Here is a 22743-nt window from a genome sequence, read left to right on the forward strand (position 1 = left end):
CACGTCAGGGAACAAGATGTGCCCACTACATATCAGCCTTTCTTGGCAATTATCTGGTTGCATAGAGGAACCGTATGATTCCAGTACCTATATAATGCACATTTGTCACAGACATTGTTACTTACGGCCACACCACCCTGAATATGCCCAACCTCGTCTGATCTCAGAACCCAAGCAGGGTTGGGCCTGATTAGTACTTGAATGGGAGACTGCTTGGGAATACCAGGTGCTGTAAGCTTTTTCTCTTCTCTCTACCACCTGCATGTCTTTTGTTGCAATGTCTGATCGCCCTGTGACACATGAGGAAGTTGGTCATCTTCAGCTGCTGCTGCTTTGTTGGCAGACACGAAGTGATATGAGAGTCTCAGTTTCAGCTGGAGAGAATAATCACATCAGGGAAGATGTTTCCACTACTGATCAGCCTTTCTTGGCAATTATCTGGTTGCATAGAGGAACCGTATGATTCCAGTACCTATACAGTTTATATTTGTCACAGACATTGTTGCTTACGGCCACACCACCCTGAATATGCCCGACCTCGTCTGATCTTGGAAGCCAAGCAGGGTTGGGCCTGGTTAGTACTTGGATGGGAGACCGCTTGGGAATACCAGGTGCTGTAAGCTTTTTCTCTTCTCTCAACCACCTGCATGTCTTTTGTTGCAACGCCTGATCACCCTGTGACACATTAGGAAGTTGGTCATCTTCAGCTGCTGCTGCTTTGTTGGCAGACACGAAGTGATCTTAGAGTCTCATTTTCAGCTGGAGAAAATTATCACGTCAGGGAACAAGATGTGCCCACTACATATCAGCCTTTTTCGGCAATTATCTTGTTACATAGAGGAACCATATGATTCCATTGCCTATATAATGCACATTTGTCACAGAGATTGTTGCTTACGGCCAAACCACCCTGAATATGTCTGACCTCGTCTGATCTCAGAAGCCAAGGAGGGTTGGGCCTGGTTAGTACTTTGATGAGAGACCGCTTGGGATTACGAGGTGCTGTAAGCTTTTTCTCTTCTCTCTACCACCTGCATGTCTTTTGTTGCAACGTCTGATCGCCCTGTGACACATGAGGAAGTTGGTCATCTTCAGCTGCTGCTGCTTTGTTGGCAGACACGAAGTGATCTTAGAGTCTCAGTTTCAGCTGCAGAGAATAATCACATCAGGGAAGAAGATGTGCCCACTACAAGTTAGCCTTTCTTGGCAATTATCTGGTTGCATAGAGGAACCGTATGATTCCAGTACCTATATAATGCACATTTGTCACAGACATTGTTACTTACGGCCACACCACCCTGAATATGCCCGACCTCGTCTGATCTCAGAACCCAAGCAGGGTTGGGCCTTGTTAGTACTTGAATGGGAGACTGCTTGGGAATACCAGGTGCTGTAAGCTTTTTCTCTTCTCTCTACCACCTGCATGTCTTTTGTTGCAATGTCTGATCGCCCTGTGACACATGAGGAAGTTGGTCATCTTCAGCTGCTGCTGCTTTGTTGGCAGACACGAAGTGATATGAGAGTCTCAGTTTCAGCTGGAGAGAATAATCACGACAGGGAAGATGTTTCCACTACTTATCAGCCTTTCTTGGCAATTATCTGGTTGCATAGAGGAACCGTATGATTCCAGTACCTATACAGTTTATATTTGTCACAGACATTGTTGCTTACGGCCACACCACCCTGAATATGCCCGACCTCGTCTGATCTTGGAAACCAAGCAGGGTTGGGCCTGGTTAGTACTTGGATGGGAGACTGCTTGGGAATACCAGGTGCTGTAAGCTTTTTCTCTTCTCTCAACCACCTGCATGTCTTTTGTTGCAACGTCTGATCACCCTGTGACACATGAGGAAGTTGGTCATCTTCAGCTGCTGCTGCTTTGTTGGCAGACACGAAGTGATCTTAGAGTCTCATTTTCAAATGGAGAAAATTATCACGTCAGGGAACAAGATGTGCCCACTACATATCAGCCTTTCTCGGCAATTATCTTGTTACATAGAGGAACCATATGATTCCATTGCCTATATAATGCACATTTGTCACAGAGATTGTTGCTTACGGCCAAACCACCCTGAATATGTCTGACCTCGTCTGCTCTCAGAAGCCAAGGAGGGTTCGGCCTGGTTAGTACTTGGGTGGGAGACTGCTTGGGAATACCAGGTGCTGTAAGCTTTATCTCTTCTCTGGACCACCTGAATGTCTTTTGTTGCAACGTCTGATCACCCTGTGACACATGAGGAAGTTTGTCATCTTCAGCAGCTGCTGCTGCTTTGTTGGCAGACACGAAGTGATCTGAGAGTCTCAGTTTCAACTGAAGAGAATAATAACGTCAGGGAAGAAGATGTGCCCACTACACATCAGCCTTTCTCGGCAATTATCTGGTTACATAGAGGAACTGTATGATTCCAGTACCTATATAATGCACATTTGTCACAGACATTGTTGCTTACGGCCACACCACCCTCAATATGCCTGACCTCGTCTGATCTCGGAAGCCAAGCACGGTTGGCCTGGTTAGTACTTGGGTGGGAGACTGCTTGGGAATACCAGGTGCTGTAAGCTTTATCTCTTCTCTGGACCACCTGAATGTCTTTTGTTGCAACGTCTGATCACCCTGTGACACATGAGGAAGTTGGTCATCTTCAGCTTCTGCTGCTTTGTTGGCAGACACGAAGTGATCTGAGAGTCTCAGTTTCAGCTGCAGAGAATAATCACGTCAGGGAAGAAGATGTGCCCACTACACATAAGCCTTTCTCTGCAATTATCTGGTTACATAGAGGAACCATATGATTCCAGTACCTATATAATGCACATTTGTCACAGACATTGTCGCTTACGGCCACACCACCCTGAACATGCCTGACCTCGTCTGATCTCGGAAGCCAAGCAAGGTTGGCCTGGTTAGTACTTGGGTGGGAGAGTGCTTGGGAATACCAGGTGCTGTAAGCTTTATCTCTTCTCTGGACCACCTAAATGTCTTTTGTTGCAACGTCTGATCACCCTGTGACACATGAGGAAGTTGATCATCTTCAGCTGCTGCTGCTTTGTTGGCAGACACGAAGTGATCTGAGAGTCTCAGTTTCAGCTGCAGAGAATAATCACGTCAGGGAAGAAGATGTGCCCACTACACATAAGCCTTTCTCTGCAATTATCTGGTTACATAGAGGAAGTGTATGATTCCAGTACTTAGCAGCCACCACCCCAAGGCCCCTAAGGGACCCCGCCCCACACCGCAAGACAGCCCCACCTGCAAGCCCCCAAAACTGCCCTCCAAGCCTGACACACAGTCCCCCCCAACAATGACCAACCCGGTCCCCACGACCCGAGAGACCACCAGACGCCCGAAGCCACACAGTTAATCAGCGGGGACCAGAGAGAATGAAATTCAGCCAATTGATGTTTTAAGGAGGCAGACATTGTTCCCATGCTAATATAATCTAAAAGAACATTTCTAAACAGGTTAATACACAGACTGTTTTTCGCTTTCCAGTTCATGAGAATAGTTTTCTTTGCGATACATAACACTGCGAGGACCATGCAAACAAGCAGAGAAAAAACAAACACACAAACAAACAAAAACAAGCACAAGTAGTGGCAATCGCATACAACACAACTGTGCATATAGATGACCTGAGGCGACATGGTAATACATCAACTGCTACTGGACTAATGAATGTGTATTGTGTGTGTGTGTGTGTGTGTGTGTGAGAACATGCAACACCCATGGCACAGGACCTACATGATAACCGTTCTTACTTATGAGTGTATAAGTGTACACGGCCACAATCCACAGCCCCCCCAAGCAATCAGAAACAGGCAGAGAGGCCCACAAGACCCAGGCCACCAGCAGCCCCCACGGAGCACAGAACCCAGGATGCCCACCGCAGGGACAACCACGCATCCACTCAGAAGACAGCAGTGGAAGCCCCCGGACAGAGCCCCCATAAGCATAGGGCAGAGGCGCCCGGGAGCCAGGGGCAACAGCCCACCGACCCCACCAGGCCCCAGCCGCCCAGACATGGGCCGTGCACCGGACCCGGCCCCAGGAGCCCGAGCGCCCCAAAACCCCCCGGCAGAGGCCCCACCCAATACCCGGGAGGGCCAAGCGCCCCAGACAGCCACGCAGTGGGTCAGCGCCTGCCCCAGTGCCCCTGGCCAAGAGCCCTGGCAGTCAAGACGTGCCCACAGGTGGGTGAAGTCGCGAGGAGTGGGGAGAGGCAACGCCGCCCCCCCATTGGGAGAAGCACAGGCAGGCCAGGCGACAGCAAGTCCCAGACCCAGGCCCAATCATCACCACACACACTTTCACGTCCCATACATCCACACATCCACACGTCATCCCTCCCTTGACTCCGCTGGGGTCTAGCACAGTGGGCACACCATGGGGCCAGCAGCCCCCCAGCCACCACAGACCCTGAACCAGCAGAATAATTAATTCCTCCTGGCCACTCCTTCCCGAGCAGCAACCAGGAAGTAGGGGTGTGAGAAGACCCCTCCCCTCACCCTTCTGGCTCTTCAATATTTTCTAATAGTGAGCGATTAAAATTGAGGGGCAGCCAACCTTGTAGAACTGGGAGCGCGGCCCTCTGGGCAGCCTACATACCCAAAGAGCCCCGTCCACCAGATGCCACTCAGTGCAACCACCCCCCAAGACCTAATGTGTGTGTGTGTGTTTGATAAGTAGTGATGTCTAAGGTGTAATTAAAACAGGGGCGGGGAACTGCAGAGTGCAGCCAAGGGGACCACCTACGTGGTCCCATCCACTACACCCCACAGAACACACACGCCCCCCAAAACCCTTCATGTGTGAGTGTGTGCTGTGTACAGGAGCCAAAAGGGAGAGGGTATGGGGATATACACCGGGGGAGCTACTCTCCCCCGGAGAGGGCTGCCAGGGCCTGGCTGCAATAGGCACCCCCGCTACCTGGGACCCAGCACAGGGCAGGAGGGCCTGATGTCCACCAGGCTCGGGGCTTGCAGCGACCATATTCCGGGAGCTACTGTACCCCCAGAAGGTACCCACCCCGCCCAACCCCACTCAACCCAACCCCATCCCACCCCGGAGGACCTCTACAAAAAAACAAACAAACCACCCGGTCACACCAGACGCAGCAGCCCGGGCCTGAGACCCACCATCACCCAGGCCCCCCCCTCAACAGAGGAAAAGCACCCCCCCACCGCACGCCCCAACAGCCTAAAGAAAACAACCACCTGCGGACACCCTGGAGGTCCCAGAGCAACAAGCCTGGCACCAGGACCTGCACCAACCCACCCATACTGTGGCATGTCCAGGGCAACCCAGCCACCAGGGCCCAGGCCCAGCACCACCACCCACGCCAGAGCGGCCCAGCCACCCGGTACAGAGCCAGCAGCCACCACCCCAAGGCCCCTAAGGGACCCCGCCCCACACAGCAAGACATCCCCACCCGCAAGCCCCCAAAACTGCCCTCCAAGCCCGACACACAGTCCCCCCCAGCAATGACCAACCCGGTCCCCACGACCCGAGAGACCACCAGACGCCCAAAGCCACACAGCCCCCCCCAGCACACACCCAACCGCCCAGAGCGACGGGACAGCAACCCACCACCACCACTATGTGATAAAGCTAATCAGCGGGGACCAGAGAGAATGAAATTCAGCCAATTGATGTTTTGAGGAGGCAGACATTGTTTCCATGCTAATATAATCTAAAATAACATTTCTAAACTGCTTAATACACAGACTGTTTTTCGCTTTCCAGGTCATGAGAATAGTTTTCTTTGCGATACATAACACTGCGAGGACCATGCAAACAAGCAGAGAAAAAACAAACACACAAACAAACAAAAACAAGCACAAGTAGTGGCAATCGCATACAACACAACTGTGCATATAGATGACCTGAGGCGACATGGTAATACATCAACTGCTACTGGACTAATGAATGTGTATTGTGTGTGTGTGTGTGAGAACATGCAACACCCATGGCACAGGACCTACATGATAACCGTTCTTACTTATGAGTGTATAAGTGTACACGGCCACAATCCACAGCCCCCCCAAGCAATCAGAAACAGGCAGAGAGGCCCACAAGACCCAGGCCACCAGCAGCCCCCACGGAGCACAGAACCCAGGATACCCACCGCAGGGACAACCACGCATCCACCCAGAAGACAGCAGTGGAAGCCCCCGGACAGAGCCCCCATAAGCATAGGGCAGAGGCGCCCGGGAGCCAGGGGCAACAGCCCACCGACCCCACCAGGCCCCAGCAGCCCAGACATGGGCCGTGCACCGGACCCGGCCCCAGGAGCCCGAGCGCCCCAAAACCCCCCGGCAGAGGCCCCACCCAATACCCGGGAGGGCCAAGCACCCCAGACAGCCATGCAGTGGGTCAGCGCCTGCCTCAGTGCCCCTGGCCAAGAGCCCTGGCAGTCAAGACGTGCCCACAGGTGGGTGAAGTCGCGAGGAGTGGGGAGAGGCAACGCCGCCCCCCCATTGGGAGAAGCACAGGCAGGCCAGGCGACAGCAAGTCCCAGACCCAGGCCCAATCATCACCACACACACTTTCACGTCCCATACATCACCACGTCATCCCTCCCTTGACTCCGCTGGGGTCTAGCACAGTGGGCACACCATGGGGCCAGCAGCCCCCCAGCCACCACAGACCCTGAACCAGCAGAATAATTAATTCCTGCTGGCCACTCCTTCCCGAGCAGCAACCAGGAAGCAGGGGTGTGAGAAGACCCCTCCCCTCACCCTTCTGGCTCTTCAATATTTTCTAATAGTGAGCGATTAAAATTGAGGGGCAGCCAACCTTGTAGAACTGGGAGCGCGGCCCTCTGGGCAGCCTACATACCCAAAGAGCCCCGTCCACCAGATGCCACTCAGTGCAACCACCCCCCAAGACCTAATGTGTGTGTGTGTGTTTGATAAGTAGTGATGTCTAAGGTGTAATTAAAACAGGGGCGGGGAACTGCAGAGTGCAGCCAAGGGGACCACCTACGTGGCCCCATCCACTACACCCCACAGAACACACACGCCCCCCAAAACCCTTCATGGGTGAGTGTGTGCTGTGTACAGGAGCCAAAAGGGAGAGGGTATGGGGATATACACCGGGAGAGCTACTCTCCCCCGGAGAGGGCAGCCAGGGACTGGCAGCAATAGGCACCCCCGCTACCTGGGACCCAGCACAGGGCAGGAGGGCCTGATGTCCACCAGGCTCGGGGCTTGCAGCGACCATATTCCGGGAGCTACTGTACCCCCAGAAGGTACCCACCCCGCCCAACCCCACTCAACCCAACCCCATCCCACCCCGGAGGACCTCTACAAAAAAACAAACAAACCACCCGGTCATACCAGACGCAGCAGCCCGGGCCTGAGACCCACCATCACCCAGGCCCCCCCCTCAACAGAGGAAAAGCACCCCCCCACCGCACGCCCCAACACCCTAAAGAAAACAACCACCTGCGGATACCCTGGAGGTCCCAGAGCAACAAGCCTGGCACCAGGACCTGCACCAACCCACCCATACTGTGGCATGTCCAGGGCAACCCAGCCCCCCCGGGCGCAAGGCAGCGCCCAGCCACCAGGGCCCAGGCCCAGCACCACCACCCACGCCAGAGCGGCCCAGCCACCCGGTACAGAGCCAGCAGCCACCACCCCAAGGCCCCTAAGGGACCCCGCCCCACACAGCAAGACATCCCCACCCGCAAGCCCCCAAAACTGCCCTCCAAGCCCGACACACAGTCCCCCCCAGCAATGACCAACCCGGTCCCCACGACCCGAGAGACCACCAGACGCCCAAAGCCACACAGCCCCCCCCAGCACACACCCAACCGCCCAGAGCGACGGGACAGCAACCCACCACCACCACTATGTGATAAAGCTAATCAGCGGGGACCAGAGAGAATGAAATTCAGCCAATTGATGTTTTGAGGAGGCAGACATTGTTTCCATGCTAATATAATCTAAAATAACATTTCTAAACTGCTTAATACACAGACTGTTTTTCGCTTTCCAGGTCATGAGAATAGTTTTCTTTGCGATACATAACACTGCGAGGACCATGCAAACAAGCAGAGAAAAAACAAACACACAAACAAACAAAAACAAGCACAAGTAGTGGCAATCGCATACAACACAACTGTGCATATAGATGACCTGAGGCGACATGGTAATACATCAACTGCTACTGGACTAATGAATGTGTATTGTGTGTGTGTGTGTGTGTGTGAGAACATGCAACACCCATGGCACAGGACCTACATGATAACCGTTCTTACTTATGAGTGTATAAGTGTACACGGCCACAATCCACAGCCCCCCCAAGCAATCAGAAACAGGCAGAGAGGCCCACAAGACCCAGGCCACCAGCAGCCCCCACGGAGCACAGAACCCAGGATACCCACCGCAGGGACAACCACGCATCCACCCAGAAGACAGCAGTGGAAGCCCCCGGACAGAGCCCCCATAAGCATAGGGCAGAGGCGCCCGGGAGCCAGGGGCAACAGCCCACCGACCCCACCAGGCCCCAGCCGCCCAGACATGGGCCGTGCACCGGACCCGGCCCCAGGAGCCCGAGCGCCCCAAAACCCCCCGGCAGAGGCCCCACCCAATACCCGGGAGGGCCAAGCGCCCCAGACAGCCATGCAGTGGGTCAGCGCCTGCCTCAGTGCCCCTGGCCAAGAGCCCTGGCAGTCAAGACGTGCCCACAGGTGGGTGAAGTCGCGAGGAGTGGGGAGAGGCAACGCCGCCCCCCCATTGGGAGAAGCACAGGCAGGCCAGGCGACAGCAAGTCCCAGACCCAGGCCCAATCATCACCACACACACTTTCACGTCCCATACATCCACACGTCATCCCTCCCTTGACTCCGCTGGGGTCTAGCACAGTGGGCACACCATGGGGCCAGCAGCCCCCCAGCCACCACAGACCCTGAACCAGCAGAATAATTAATTCCTCCTGGCCACTCCTTCCCGAGCAGCAACCAGGAAGCAGGGGTGTGAGAAGACCCCTCCCCTCACCCTTCTGGCTCTTCAATATTTTCTAATAGTGAGCGATTAAAATTGAGGGGCAGCCAACCTTGTAGAACTGGGAGCGCGGCCCTCTGGGCAGCCTACATACCCAAAGAGCCCCGTCCACCAGATGCCACTCAGTGCAACCACCCCCCAAGACCTAATGTGTGTGTGTGTGTTTGATAAGTAGTGATGTCTAAGGTGTAATTAAAACAGGGGCGGGGAACTGCAGAGTGCAGCCAAGGGGACCACCTACGTGGCCCCATCCACTACACCCCACAGAACACACACGCCCCCCAAAACCCTTCATGTGTGAGTGTGTGCTGTGTACAGGAGCCAAAAGGGAGAGGGTATGAAGGCAGCCAGGGACTGGCTGCAATAGGCACCCCCGCTACCTGGGACCCAGCACAGGGCAGGAGGGCCTGATGTCCACCAGGCTCGGGGCTTGCAGCGACTATATTCCGGGAGCTACTGTACCCCCAGAAGGTACCCACCCCGCCCAACCCCATCCCACCCCGGAGGACCTCTACAAAAAAACAAACAAACCACCCGGTCACACCAGACGCAGCAGCCCGGGCCTGAGACCCACCATCACCCAGGCACCCCCCTCAACAGGGGAAAAGCACCCCCCCCACCGCACGCCCCAACACCCTAAAGAAAACAACCACCTGCGGACACCCTGGAGGTCCCAGAGCAACAAGCCTGGCACCAGGACCTGCACCAACCCACCCATACTGTGGCATGTCCAGGGCAACCCAGCCCCCCCGGGCGCAAGGCAGCGCCCAGCCACCAGGGCCCAGGCCCAGCACCACCACCCACGCCAGAGCGGCCCAGCCACCCGGTACAGAGCCAGCAGCCACCACCCCAAGGCCCCTAAGGGACCCCGCCCCACACAGCAAGACAGCCCCACCCGCAAGCCCCCAAAACTGCCCTCCAAGCCCGACACACAGTCCCCCCCAGCAATGACCAACCCGGTCCCCACGACCCGAGAGACCACCAGACGCCCAAAGCCACACAGCCCCCCCCCAGCACACACCCAACCGCCCAGAGCGACGGGACAGCAACCCACCACCACCACTATGTGATAAAGCTAATCAGCGGGGACCAGAGAGAATGAAATTCAGCCAATTGATGTTTTGAGGAGGCAGACATTGTTTCCATGCTAATATAATCTAAAATAACATTTCTAAACTGCTTAATACACAGACTGTTTTTCGCTTTCCAGTTCATGAGAATAGTTTTCTTTGCGATACATAACACTGCGAGGACCATGCAAACAAGCAGAGAAAAAACAAACACACAAACAAACAAAAACAAGCACAAGTAGTGGCAATCGCATACAACACAACTGTGCATATAGATGACCTGAGGCGACATGGTAATACATCAACTGCTACTGGACTAATGAATGTGTATTGTGTGTGTGTGTGTGTGTGTGAGAACATGCAACACCCATGGCACAGGACCTACATGATAACCGTTCTTACTTATGAGTGTATAAGTGTACACGGCCACAATCCACAGCCCCCCCAAGCAATCAGAAACAGGCAGAGAGGCCCACAAGACCCAGGCCACCAGCAGCCCCCACGGAGCACAGAACCCAGGACACCCACCGCAGGGACAACCACGCATCCACCCAGAAGACAGCAGTGGAAGCCCCCGGACAGAGCCCCCATAAGCATAGGGCAGAGGCGCCCGGGAGCCAGGGGCAACAGCCCACCGACCCCACCAGGCCCCAGCAGCCCAGACATGGGCCGTGCACCGGACCCGGCCCCAGGAGCCCGAGCGCCCCAAAACCCCCCGGCAGAGGCCCCACCCAATACCCGGGAGGGCCAAGCGCCCCAGACAGCCATGCAGTGGGTCAGCGCCTGCCTCAGTGCCCCTGGCCAAGAGCCCTGGCAGTCAAGACGTGCCCACAGGTGGGTGAAGTCGCGAGGAGTGGGGAGAGGCAACGCCGCCCCCCCATTGGGAGAAGCACAGGCAGGCCAGGCGACAGCAAGTCCCAGACCCAGGCCCAATCATCACCACACACACTTTCACGTCCCATACATCCACACGTCATCCCTCCCTTGACTCCGCTGGGGTCTAGCACAGTGGGCACACCATGGGGCCAGCAGCCCCCCAGCCACCACAGACCCTGAACCAGCAGAATAATTAATTCCTGCTGGCCACTCCTTCCCGAGCAGCAACCAGGAAGCAGGGGTGTGAGAAGACCCCTCCCCTCACCCTTCTGGCTCTTCAATATTTTCTAATAGTGAGCGATTAAAATTGAGGGGCAGCCAACCTTGTAGAACTGGGAGCGCGGCCCTCTGGGCAGCCTACATACCCAAAGAGCCCCGTCCACCAGATGCCACTCAGTGCAACCACCCCCCAAGACCTAATGTGTGTGTGTGTGTTTGATAAGTAGTGATGTCTAAGGTGTAATTAAAACAGGGGCGGGGAACTGCAGAGTGCAGCCAAGGGGACCACCTACGTGGCCCCATCCACTACACCCCACAGAACACACACGCCCCCCAAAACCCTTCATGGGTGAGTGTGTGCTGTGTACAGGAGCCAAAAGGGAGAGGGTATGGGGATATACACCGGGAGAGCTACTCTCCCCCGGAGAGGGCAGCCAGGGACTGGCAGCAATAGGCACCCCCGCTACCTGGGACCCAGCACAGGGCAGGAGGGCCTGATGTCCACCAGGCTCGGGGCTTGCAGCGACCATATTCCGGGAGCTACTGTACCCCCAGAAGGTACCCACCCCGCCCAACCCCACTCAACCCAACCCCATCCCACCCCGGAGGACCTCTACAAAAAAACAAACAAACCACCCGGTCACACCAGACGCAGCAGCCCGGGCCTGAGACCCACCATCACCCAGGCCCCCCCCTCAACAGAGGAAAAGCACCCCCCCACCGCACGCCCCAACACCCTAAAGAAAACAACCACCTGCGGATACCCTGGAGGTCCCAGAGCAACAAGCCTGGCACCAGGACCTGCACCAACCCACCCATACTGTGGCATGTCCAGGGCAACCCAGCCCCCCCGGGCGCAAGGCAGCGCCCAGCCACCAGGGCCCAGGCCCAGCACCACCACCCACGCCAGAGCGGCCCAGCCACCCGGTACAGAGCCAGCAGCCACCACCCCAAGGCCCCTAAGGGACCCCGCCCCACACAGCAAGACATCCCCACCCGCAAGCCCCCAAAACTGCCCTCCAAGCCCGACACACAGTCCCCCCCAGCAATGACCAACCCGGTCCCCACGACCCGAGAGACCACCAGACGCCCAAAGCCACACAGCCCCCCCCAGCACACACCCAACCGCCCAGAGCGACGGGACAGCAACCCACCACCACCACTATGTGATAAAGCTAATCAGCGGGGACCAGAGAGAATGAAATTCAGCCAATTGATGTTTTGAGGAGGCAGACATTGTTTCCATGCTAATATAATCTAAAATAACATTTCTAAACTGCTTAATACACAGACTGTTTTTCGCTTTCCAGGTCATGAGAATAGTTTTCTTTGCGATACATAACACTGCGAGGACCATGCAAACAAGCAGAGAAAAAACAAACACACAAACAAACAAAAACAAGCACAAGTAGTGGCAATCGCATACAACACAACTGTGCATATAGATGACCTGAGGCGACATGGTAATACATCAACTGCTACTGGACTAATGAATGTGTATTGTGTGTGTGTGTGTGTGTGTGAGAACATGCAACACCCATGGCACAGGACCTACATGATAACCGTTCTTACTTATGAGTGTATAAGTGTACACGGCCACAATCCACAGCCCCCCCAAGCAATCAGAAACAGGCAGAGAGGCCCACAAGACCCAGGCCACCAGCAGCCCCCACGGAGCACAGAACCCAGGATACCCACCGCAGGGACAACCACGCATCCACCCAGAAGACAGCAGTGGAAGCCCCCGGACAGAGCCCCCATAAGCATAGGGCAGAGGCGCCCGGGAGCCAGGGGCAACAGCCCACCGACCCCACCAGGCCCCAGCCGCCCAGACATGGGCCGTGCACCGGACCCGGCCCCAGGAGCCCGAGCGCCCCAAAACCCCCCGGCAGAGGCCCCACCCAATACCCGGGAGGGCCAAGCGCCCCAGACAGCCATGCAGTGGGTCAGCGCCTGCCTCAGTGCCCCTGGCCAAGAGCCCTGGCAGTCAAGACGTGCCCACAGGTGGGTGAAGTCGCGAGGAGTGGGGAGAGGCAACGCCGCCCCCCCATTGGGAGAAGCACAGGCAGGCCAGGCGACAGCAAGTCCCAGACCCAGGCCCAATCATCACCACACACACTTTCACGTCCCATACATCCACACGTCATCCCTCCCTTGACTCCGCTGGGGTCTAGCACAGTGGGCACACCATGGGGCCAGCAGCCCCCCAGCCACCACAGACCCTGAACCAGCAGAATAATTAATTCCTCCTGGCCACTCCTTCCCGAGCAGCAACCAGGAAGCAGGGGTGTGAGAAGACCCCTCCCCTCACCCTTCTGGCTCTTCAATATTTTCTAATAGTGAGCGATTAAAATTGAGGGGCAGCCAACCTTGTAGAACTGGGAGCGCGGCCCTCTGGGCAGCCTACATACCCAAAGAGCCCCGTCCACCAGATGCCACTCAGTGCAACCACCCCCCAAGACCTAATGTGTGTGTGTGTGTTTGATAAGTAGTGATGTCTAAGGTGTAATTAAAACAGGGGCGGGGAACTGCAGAGTGCAGCCAAGGGGACCACCTACGTGGCCCCATCCACTACACCCCACAGAACACACACGCCCCCCAAAACCCTTCATGTGTGAGTGTGTGCTGTGTACAGGAGCCAAAAGGGAGAGGGTATGAAGGCAGCCAGGGACTGGCTGCAATAGGCACCCCCGCTACCTGGGACCCAGCACAGGGCAGGAGGGCCTGATGTCCACCAGGCTCGGGGCTTGCAGCGACTATATTCCGGGAGCTACTGTACCCCCAGAAGGTACCCACCCCGCCCAACCCCATCCCACCCCGGAGGACCTCTACAAAAAAACAAACAAACCACCCGGTCACACCAGACGCAGCAGCCCGGGCCTGAGACCCACCATCACCCAGGCACCCCCCTCAACAGGGGAAAAGCACCCCCCCCACCGCACGCCCCAACACCCTAAAGAAAACAACCACCTGCGGACACCCTGGAGGTCCCAGAGCAACAAGCCTGGCACCAGGACCTGCACCAACCCACCCATACTGTGGCATGTCCAGGGCAACCCAGCCCCCCCGGGCGCAAGGCAGCGCCCAGCCACCAGGGCCCAGGCCCAGCACCACCACCCACGCCAGAGCGGCCCAGCCACCCGGTACAGAGCCAGCAGCCACCACCCCAAGGCCCCTAAGGGACCCCGCCCCACACAGCAAGACAGCCCCACCCGCAAGCCCCCAAAACTGCCCTCCAAGCCCGACACACAGTCCCCCCCAGCAATGACCAACCCGGTCCCCACGACCCGAGAGACCACCAGACGCCCAAAGCCACACAGCCCCCCCCCAGCACACACCCAACCGCCCAGAGCGACGGGACAGCAACCCACCACCACCACTATGTGATAAAGCTAATCAGCGGGGACCAGAGAGAATGAAATTCAGCCAATTGATGTTTTGAGGAGGCAGACATTGTTTCCATGCTAATATAATCTAAAATAACATTTCTAAACTGCTTAATACACAGACTGTTTTTCGCTTTCCAGTTCATGAGAATAGTTTTCTTTGCGATACATAACACTGCGAGGACCATGCAAACAAGCAGAGAAAAAACAAACACACAAACAAACAAAAACAAGCACAAGTAGTGGCAATCGCATACAACACAACTGTGCATATAGATGACCTGAGGCGACATGGTAATACATCAACTGCTACTGGACTAATGAATGTGTATTGTGTGTGTGTGTGTGTGTGTGAGAACATGCAACACCCATGGCACAGGACCTACATGATAACCGTTCTTACTTATGAGTGTATAAGTGTACACGGCCACAATCCACAGCCCCCCCAAGCAATCAGAAACAGGCAGAGAGGCCCACAAGACCCAGGCCACCAGCAGCCCCCACGGAGCACAGAACCCAGGATACCCACCGCAGGGACAACCACGCATCCACCCAGAAGACAGCAGTGGAAGCCCCCGGACAGAGCCCCCATAAGCATAGGGCAGAGGCGCCCGGGAGCCAGGGGCAACAGCCCACCGACCCCACCAGGCCCCAGCAGCCCAGACATGGGCCGTGCACCGGACCCGGCCCCAGGAGCCCGAGCGCCCCAAAACCCCCCGGCAGAGGCCCCACCCAATACCCGGGAGGGCCAAGCGCCTCAGACAGCCATGCAGTGGGTCAGCGCCTGCCTCAGTGCCCCTGGCCAAGAGCCCTGGCAGTCAAGACGTGCCCACAGGTGGGTGAAGTCGCGAGGAGTGGGGAGAGGCAACGCCGCCCCCCCATTGGGAGAAGCACAGGCAGGCCAGGCGACAGCAAGTCCCAGACCCAGGCCCAATCATCACCACACACACTTTCACGTCCCATACATCCACACGTCATCCCTCCCTTGACTCCGCTGGGGTCTAGCACAGTGGGCACACCATGGGGCCAGCAGCCCCCCAGCCACCACAGACCCTGAACCAGCAGAATAATTAATTCCTGCTGGCCACTCCTTCCCGAGCAGCAACCAGGAAGCAGGGGTGTGAGAAGACCCCTCCCCTCACCCTTCTGGCTCTTCAATATTTTCTAATAGTGAGCGATTAAAATTGAGGGGCAGCCAACCTTGTAGAACTGGGAGCGCGGCCCTCTGGGCAGCCTACATACCCAAAGAGCCCCGTCCACCAGATGCCACTCAGTGCAACCACCCCCCAAGACCTAATGTGTGTGTGTGTGTTTGATAAGTAGTGATGTCTAAGGTGTAATTAAAACAGGGGCGGGGAACTGCAGAGTGCAGCCAAGGGGACCACCTACGTGGTCCCATCCACTACACCCCACAGAACACACACGCCCCCCAAAACCCTTCATGGGTGAGTGTGTGCTGTGTACAGGAGCCAAAAGGGAGAGGGTATGGGGATATACACCGGGAGAGCTACTCTCCCCCGGAGAGGGCAGCCAGGGACTGGCAGCAATAGGCACCCCCGCTACCTGGGACCCAGCACAGGGCAGGAGGGCCTGATGTCCACCAGGCTCGGGGCTTGCAGCGACCATATTCCGGGAGCTACTGTACCCCCAGAAGGTACCCACCCCGCCCAACCCCACTCAACCCAACCCCATCCCACCCCGGAGGACCTCTACAAAAAAACAAACAAACCACCCGGTCACACCAGACGCAGCAGCCCGGGCCTGAGACCCACCATCACCCAGGCCCCCCCCTCAACAGAGGAAAAGCACCCCCCCACCGCACGCCCCAACACCCTAAAGAAAACAACCACCTGCGGATACCCTGGAGGTCCCAGAGCAACAAGCCTGGCACCAGGACCTGCACCAACCCACCCATACTGTGGCATGTCCAGGGCAACCCAGCCCCCCCGGGCGCAAGGCAGCGCCCAGCCACCAGGGCCCAGGCCCAGCACCACCACCCACGCCAGAGCGGCCCAGCCACCCGGTACAGAGCCAGCAGCCACCACCCCAAGGCCCCTAAGGGACCCCGCCCCACACAGCAAGACATCCCCACCCGCAAGCCCCCAAAACTGCCCTCCAAGCCCGACACACAGTCCCCCCCAGCAATGACCAACCCGGTCCCCACGACCCGAGAGACCACCAGACGCCCAAAGCCACACAGCCCCCCCCAGCACACACCCAACCGCCCAGAGCGACGGGACAGCAACCCACCACCACCACTATGTGATAAAGCTAATCAGCGGGGACCAGAGAGAATGAAATTCAGCCAATTGATGTTTTGAGGAGGCAGACATTGTTTCCATGCTAATATAATCTAAAATAACATTTCTAAACTGCTTAATACACAGACTGTTTTTCGCTTTCCAGGTCATGAGAATAGTTTTCTTTGCAATACATAACACTGCGAGGACCATGCAAACAAGCAGAGAAAAAACAAACACACAAACAAACAAAAACAAGCACAAGTAGTGGCAATCGCATACAACACAACTGTGCATATAGATGACCTGAGGCGACATGGTAATACATCAACTGCTACTGGACTAATGAATGTGTATTGTGTGTGTGTGTGTGTGTGTGAGAACATGCAACACCCATGGCACAGGACCTACATGATAACCGTTCTTACTTATGAGTGTATAAGTGTACACGGCCACAATCCACAGCCCCCCCAAGCAATCAGAAACAGGCAGAGAGGCCCACAAGACCCAGGCCACCAGCAGCCCCCACGGAGCACAGAACCCAGGATACCCACCGCAGGGACAACCACGCATCCACCCAGAAGACAGCAGTGGAAGCCCCCGGACAGAGCCCCCATAAGCATAGGGCAGAGGCGCCCGGGAGCCAGGGGCAACAGCCCACCGACCCCACCAGGCCCCAGCCGCCCAGACATGGGCCGTGCACCGGACCCGGCCCCAGGAGCCCGAGCGCCCCAAAACCCCCCGGCAGAGGCCCCACCCAATACCCGGGAGGGCCAAGCGCCCCAGACAGCCATGCAGTGGGTCAGCGCCTGCCTCAGTGCCCCTGGCCAAGAGCCCTGGCAGTCAAGACGTGCCCACAGGTGGGTGAAGTCGCGAGGAGTGGGGAGAGGCAACGCCGCCCCCCCATTGGGAGAAGCACAGGCAGGCCAGGCGACAGCAAGTCCCAGACCCAGGCCCAATCATCACCACACACACTTTCACGTCCCATACATCCACACGTCATCCCTCCCTTGACTCCGCTGGGGTCTAGCACAGTGGGCACACCATGGGGCCAGCAGCCCCCCAGCCACCACAGACCCTGAACCAGCAGAATAATTAATTCCTCCTGGCCACTCCTTCCCGAGCAGCAACCAGGAAGCAGGGGTGTGAGAAGACCCCTCCCCTCACCCTTCTGGCTCTTCAATATTTTCTAATAGTGAGCGATTAAAATTGAGGGGCAGCCAACCTTGTAGAACTGGGAGCGCGGCCCTCTGGGCAGCCTACATACCCAAAGAGCCCCGTCCACCAGATGCCACTCAGTGCAACCACCCCCCAAGACCTAATGTGTGTGTGTGTGTTTGATAAGTAGTGATGTCTAAGGTGTAATTAAAACAGGGGCGGGGAACTGCAGAGTGCAGCCAAGGGGACCACCTACGTGGCCCCATCCACTACACCCCACAGAACACACACGCCCCCCAAAACCCTTCATGTGTGAGTGTGTGCTGTGTACAGGAGCCAAAAGGGAGAGGGTATGAAGGCAGCCAGGGACTGGCTGCAATAGGCACCCCCGCTACCTGGGACCCAGCACAGGGCAGGAGGGCCTGATGTCCACCAGGCTCGGGGCTTGCAGCGACTATATTCCGGGAGCTACTGTACCCCCAGAAGGTACCCACCCCGCCCAACCCCATCCCACCCCGGAGGACCTCTACAAAAAAACAAACAAACCACCCGGTCACACCAGACGCAGCAGCCCGGGCCTGAGACCCACCATCACCCAGGCCCCCCCCTCAACAGAGGAAAAGCACCCCCCCACCGCATGCCCCAACACCCTAAAGAAAACAACCACCTGCGGATACCCTGGAGGTCCCAGAGCAACAAGCCTGGCACCAGGACCTGCACCAACCCACCCATACTGTGGCATGTCCAGGGCAACCCAGCCCCCCCGGGCGCAAGGCAGCGCCCAGCCACCAGGGCCCAGGCCCAGCACCACCACCCACGCCAGAGCGGCCCAGCCACCCGGTACAGAGCCAGCAGCCACCACCCCAAGGCCCCTAAGGGACCCCGCCCCACACAGCAAGACATCCCCACCCGCAAGCCCCCAAAACTGCCCTCCAAGCCCGACACACAGTCCCCCCCAGCAATGACCAACCCGGTCCCCACGACCCGAGAGACCACCAGACGCCCAAAGCCACACAGCCCCCCCCAGCACACACCCAACCGCCCAGAGCGACGGGACAGCAACCCACCACCACCACTATGTGATAAAGCTAATCAGCGGGGACCAGAGAGAATGAAATTCAGCCAATTGATGTTTTGAGGAGGCAGACATTGTTTCCATGCTAATATAATCTAAAATAACATTTCTAAACTGCTTAATACACAGACTGTTTTTCGCTTTCCAGGTCATGAGAATAGTTTTCTTTGCGATACATAACACTGCGAGGACCATGCAAACAAGCAGAGAAAAAACAAACACACAAACAAACAAAAACAAGCACAAGTAGTGGCAATCGCATACAACACAACTGTGCATATAGATGACCTGAGGCGACATGGTAATACATCAACTGCTACTGGACTAATGAATGTGTATTGTGTGTGTGTGTGTGTGTGTGAGAACATGCAACACCCATGGCACAGGACCTACATGATAACCGTTCTTACTTATGAGTGTATAAGTGTACACGGCCACAATCCACAGCCCCCCCAAGCAATCAGAAACAGGCAGAGAGGCCCACAAGACCCAGGCCACCAGCAGCCCCCACGGAGCACAGAACCCAGGATACCCACCGCAGGGACAACCACGCATCCACCCAGAAGACAGCAGTGGAAGCCCCCGGACAGAGCCCCCATAAGCATAGGGCAGAGGCGCCCGGGAGCCAGGGGCAACAGCCCACCGACCCCACCAGGCCCCAGCCGCCCAGACATGGGCCGTGCACCGGACCCGGCCCCAGGAGCCCGAGCGCCCCAAAACCCCCCGGCAGAGGCCCCACCCAATACCCGGGAGGGCCAAGCGCCCCAGACAGCCATGCAGTGGGTCAGCGCCTGCCTCAGTGCCCCTGGCCAAGAGCCCTGGCAGTCAAGACGTGCCCACAGGTGGGTGAAGTCGCGAGGAGTGGGGAGAGGCAACGCCGCCCCCCCATTGGGAGAAGCACAGGCAGGCCAGGCGACAGCAAGTCCCAGACCCAGGCCCAATCATCACCACACACACTTTCACGTCCCATACATCCACACGTCATCCCTCCCTTGACTCCGCTGGGGTCTAGCACAGTGGGCACACCATGGGGCCAGCAGCCCCCCAGCCACCACAGACCCTGAACCAGCAGAATAATTAATTCCTCCTGGCCACTCCTTCCCGAGCAGCAACCAGGAAGCAGGGGTGTGAGAAGACCCCTCCCCTCACCCTTCTGGCTCTTCAATATTTTCTAATAGTGAGCGATTAAAATTGAGGGGCAGCCAACCTTGTAGAACTGGGAGCGCGGCCCTCTGGGCAGCCTACATACCCAAAGAGCCCCGTCCACCAGATGCCACTCAGTGCAACCACCCCCCAAGACCTAATGTGTGTGTGTGTGTTTGATAAGTAGTGATGTCTAAGGTGTAATTAAAACAGGGGCGGGGAACTGCAGAGTGCAGCCAAGGGGACCACCTACGTGGCCCCATCCACTACACCCCACAGAACACACACGCCCCCCAAAACCCTTCATGTGTGAGTGTGTGCTGTGTACAGGAGCCAAAAGGGAGAGGGTATGAAGGCAGCCAGGGACTGGCTGCAATAGGCACCCCCGCTACCTGGGACCCAGCACAGGGCAGGAGGGCCTGATGTCCACCAGGCTCGGGGCTTGCAGCGACCATATTCCGGGAGCTACTGTACCCCCAGAAGGTACCCACCCCGCCCAACCCCATCCCACCCCGGAGGACCTCTACAAAAAAACAAACAAACCACCCGGTCACACCAGACGCAGCAGCCCGGGCCTGAGACCCACCATCACCCAGGCACCCCCCTCAACAGGGGAAAAGCACCCCCCCCACCGCACGCCCCAACACCCTAAAGAAAACAACCACCTGCGGACACCCTGGAGGTCCCAGAGCAACAAGCCTGGCACCAGGACCTGCACCAACCCACCCATACTGTGGCATGTCCAGGGCAACCCAGCCCCCCCGGGCGCAAGGCAGCGCCCAGCCACCAGGGCCCAGGCCCAGCACCACCACCCACGCCAGAGCGGCCCAGCCACCCGGTACAGAGCCAGCAGCCACCACCCCAAGGCCCCTAAGGGACCCCGCCCCACACAGCAAGACAGCCCCACCCGCAAGCCCCCAAAACTGCCCTCCAAGCCCGACACACAGTCCCCCCCAGCAATGACCAACCCGGTCCCCACGACCCGAGAGACCACCAGACGCCCAAAGCCACACAGCCCCCCCCCAGCACACACCCAACCGCCCAGAGCGACGGGACAGCAACCCACCACCACCACTATGTGATAAAGCTAATCAGCGGGGACCAGAGAGAATGAAATTCAGCCAATTGATGTTTTGAGGAGGCAGACATTGTTTCCATGCTAATATAATCTAAAATAACATTTCTAAACTGCTTAATACACAGACTGTTTTTCGCTTTCCAGTTCATGAGAATAGTTTTCTTTGCGATACATAACACTGCGAGGACCATGCAAACAAGCAGAGAAAAAACAAACACACAAACAAACAAAAACAAGCACAAGTAGTGGCAATCGCATACAACACAACTGTGCATATAGATGACCTGAGGCGACATGGTAATACATCAACTGCTACTGGACTAATGAATGTGTATTGTGTGTGTGTGTGTGTGTGTGAGAACATGCAACACCCATGGCACAGGACCTACATGATAACCGTTCTTACTTATGAGTGTATAAGTGTACACGGCCACAATCCACAGCCCCCCCAAGCAATCAGAAACAGGCAGAGAGGCCCACAAGACCCAGGCCACCAGCAGCCCCCACGGAGCACAGAACCCAGGATACCCACCGCAGGGACAACCACGCATCCACCCAGAAGACAGCAGTGGAAGCCCCCGGACAGAGCCCCCATAAGCATAGGGCAGAGGCGCCCGGGAGCCAGGGGCAACAGCCCACCGACCCCACCAGGCCCCAGCAGCCCAGACATGGGCCGTGCACCGGACCCGGCCCCAGGAGCCCGAGCGCCCCAAAACCCCCCGGCAGAGGCCCCACCCAATACCCGGGAGGGCCAAGCGCCCCAGACAGCCATGCAGTGGGTCAGCGCCTGCCTCAGTGCCCCTGGCCAAGAGCCCTGGCAGTCAAGACGTGCCCACAGGTGGGTGAAGTCGCGAGGAGTGGGGAGAGGCAACGCCGCCCCCCCATTGGGAGAAGCACAGGCAGGCCAGGCGACAGCAAGTCCCAGACCCAGGCCCAATCATCACCACACACACTTTCACGTCCCATACATCCACACGTCATCCCTCCCTTGACTCCGCTGGGGTCTAGCACAGTGGGCACACCATGGGGCCAGCAGCCCCCCAGCCACCACAGACCCTGAACCAGCAGAATAATTAATTCCTGCTGGCCACTCCTTCCCGAGCAGCAACCAGGAAGCAGGGGTGTGAGAAGACCCCTCCCCTCACCCTTCTGGCTCTTCAATATTTTCTAATAGTGAGCGATTAAAATTGAGGGGCAGCCAACCTTGTAGAACTGGGAGCGCGGCCCTCTGGGCAGCCTACATACCCAAAGAGCCCCGTCCACCAGATGCCACTCAGTGCAACCACCCCCCAAGACCTAATGTGTGTGTGTGTGTTTGATAAGTAGTGATGTCTAAGGTGTAATTAAAACAGGGGCGGGGAACTGCAGAGTGCAGCCAAGGGGACCACCTACGTGGCCCCATCCACTACACCCCACAGAACACACACGCCCCCCAAAACCCTTCATGGGTGAGTGTGTGCTGTGTACAGGAGCCAAAAGGGAGAGGGTATGG

General features: G+C 57.0%; 2 non-coding genes and 6 pseudogenes across 2 annotated transcripts; all 8 read left to right on the plus strand.

Annotated features, from left to right (window-relative positions):
- Positions 1-119: 119 nt before the first annotated feature.
- On the plus strand, positions 120-238 carry LOC140292019 (5S ribosomal RNA; annotated as a pseudogene).
- Positions 239-504: 266 nt separating this feature from the next.
- LOC140274866 (5S ribosomal RNA) lies at positions 505-623 on the plus strand. Its single transcript, XR_011908375.1, has one exon. It is a non-coding gene; the product is annotated as a 5S ribosomal RNA (ribosomal RNA).
- A 269-nt stretch (positions 624-892) lies between these two features.
- Positions 893-1011, plus strand: LOC140295366 (5S ribosomal RNA; annotated as a pseudogene).
- Positions 1012-1280: 269 nt separating this feature from the next.
- Positions 1281-1399, plus strand: LOC140291628 (5S ribosomal RNA; annotated as a pseudogene).
- Positions 1400-1665: 266 nt separating this feature from the next.
- Positions 1666-1784, plus strand: LOC140297523 (5S ribosomal RNA). The gene has a single exon (XR_011913250.1). It is a non-coding gene; the product is annotated as a 5S ribosomal RNA (ribosomal RNA).
- Positions 1785-2053: 269 nt separating this feature from the next.
- On the plus strand, positions 2054-2172 carry LOC140291430 (5S ribosomal RNA; annotated as a pseudogene).
- Positions 2173-2444: 272 nt separating this feature from the next.
- Positions 2445-2562, plus strand: LOC140293479 (5S ribosomal RNA; annotated as a pseudogene).
- Positions 2563-2831: 269 nt separating this feature from the next.
- On the plus strand, positions 2832-2949 carry LOC140295002 (5S ribosomal RNA; annotated as a pseudogene).
- Positions 2950-22743: the final 19794 nt, after the last annotated feature.

This window comes from Leuresthes tenuis, unplaced genomic scaffold (genome assembly GCF_036924035.1).
Source record: "Leuresthes tenuis unplaced genomic scaffold, fLeuTen1.0.hap1 SCAF_1, whole genome shotgun sequence".
Classification (NCBI taxonomy): domain Eukaryota; kingdom Metazoa; phylum Chordata; class Actinopteri; order Atheriniformes; family Atherinopsidae; genus Leuresthes; species Leuresthes tenuis.